Source organism: Homarus americanus, unplaced genomic scaffold (assembly GCF_018991925.1).
Source record: "Homarus americanus isolate GMGI-L3 unplaced genomic scaffold, GMGI_Hamer_2.0 scaffold56215, whole genome shotgun sequence".
Taxonomy (NCBI): Eukaryota; Metazoa; Arthropoda; class Malacostraca; order Decapoda; family Nephropidae; genus Homarus; species Homarus americanus.
The window spans coordinates 15,001-17,187 of NW_024756954.1; positions in this window are offsets into that span (position 1 = coordinate 15,001).

Sequence of the window (2,187 nt, forward strand, 5' to 3'; positions counted from 1 at the left end):
TTATAAAAGGTTGTATATATAATTCCTGAGTGTATATCAACCGTAAGTCTCACTGTCTAGGAGTGAATGAGAAAGGGACGGCGTTTATGTATGATAAACGTTAGGTCACGTCCTTACGATATGAGTTGAGGTGAGCTACTGAAGCTTAGGGGCATCGCAGTGCGTGCTTACAGAAATGCTGAGCTATGGGTCTCGCCCTCTTGGGTAAGTTGCCCGCTCACGTGTCAATCTCATGTCTTACTCATAGACAGTGGAAAAGTTACAGGGTGGTGAATCTGAATATAATATCAGATGTATTGACCCATTTATATAATACGTTCTGTTGATGAGACAGGGGCCTATTACATCGCTCGGTCACCTACCAGCCGAGCTCCGTGAGGCCTAAATAACTCACAGAGTACAGTGCATCCTAGACAACCCTAACCATGTTATAAACAGATATGTAGACACAAAGCTGGGGAAATTACTGTAGGGGTATTCTCTACTACAGGGGACCTAGACTTTTGTGTCGTACGGGTTAGTATGTTATGAACAATGTTGAATTTGGATGACGCTGCCCGGTAATAACAGAACAGGAACATTATTGCCAGAATTAACAGAATAGAGGGAATCGTAAGACTTGGTAGTGCAAATTCCCGTGACAGGTAAAATGGCAAGTTATTATTCAAATCAGAAAAATGTGTCTCGTTCAAGAAAGCTAACACTTTTAATTTCTCTGATACTATTTGAATATCCTTGATAGTGAAGTTCATTATAGGAAGTGGAATTAAAGCAGACTTGAGTTTTCGATTTAACGCAAAATGCTGATGAGTAGGCAAGGTCCGTAATGTACTACAAGTGATTTCACAGTAATCAGGAGCCTTGTAATGCCCTTTCACAACTAGCTGCTTAACACCATTTTGGCATTTTAAAATTACAGTAGTGAGATTTGGAAAGAACAAATACTGCACATTGTGAAGGTGAGCGTGGAACACAGTCTTTAGACTAACTGGCCTATAACTGCATTGCGCTAACGCTGTGCGTACATTTGGTTGTATGACTGCTAATTCACATATTCCATCTGCAGCAGGAATAAATGCAAACAATGTAGGCTGGACATACGTGTAGGTGTAGATAAGACGACTTACACCGTGACAGTACCTCAGAATCCTCTATTGATAACAAGGAATATTCTTCATCTACTAAGAAAAGTTCTTTAGGCCTATCTAGGGTATACAGTGTGTCGTTCACAAACCAGGGGAAGGGTTCTAAATGCCATGCATTAAACTCATGTTGCCCTCGCATAGGAATGTGGATCAGAATTGCATTGTGCGTGAGGGTTGACTCCAACAGTGGGTAATGATATTGAACCTCATTGTCATTGAAAATAGGAGTTAAATGATACTGCAACTTGGCTATTTTTAAAGCTTCAAGAAGCATCTGCACAGGCACAAGCTTCGCGTCCACACGTCCTATCCCGGCATCTACAATGCTGTCTATTAGTTCATTTTTAGAGGTTACAATTTTATGAACTGAAATTTCAGCAGCATGCAAATATTCTGTGAAGTAAAGGAGCCATTCTAACATCGGGATTGCTTTCTGTAACCTAGTAACAATCCTCGAAACTTGGTTAGACTCCATTATGATTGCATTAACCTTTTGATTCTAGAGCAGTAATCGCGTGAAAGGTTTGAGAAATAACACGATTCTGTTGAGATACAGCTTGAACGACAATGTTCGTGAAACTATTGTCGAATTCATCGAAGCTGTGCTGAGACCATGAAGAATGTCCAATGCTGATTGTAGTTGGCCGTCGACGTTTTCCATCTGACGCAAAAGTACGAGTTAACTTCTACTCGCAGAACGTAGTTTCATACAATAGTCATTTGGGACATTTTGCTTCTGAACAGTCTGTAAGGATGTATCAATCACATTATCATCAACTGGAGGTAAGACATTTATCTGGGTCTTCTTCAGACGATCCGCGTGCACGACATCTGCGATCTGTGCATTAGGCTTCCATATTTTGAATTTGTTGCCTGCTTCTTTTGAGATTATGCGGAATGGACCAGAAAATTTCGCCGAAAGTTTGGAGTTCCTTTCAGGTACCTGTAACATAACAGCGTCCCCAACGTTCAGTGCGATAGGTTTCGCATGTTTATGCTGTTTGATGATCATTTCGGCGCGTGACGCCGCTAGCTGTGATCG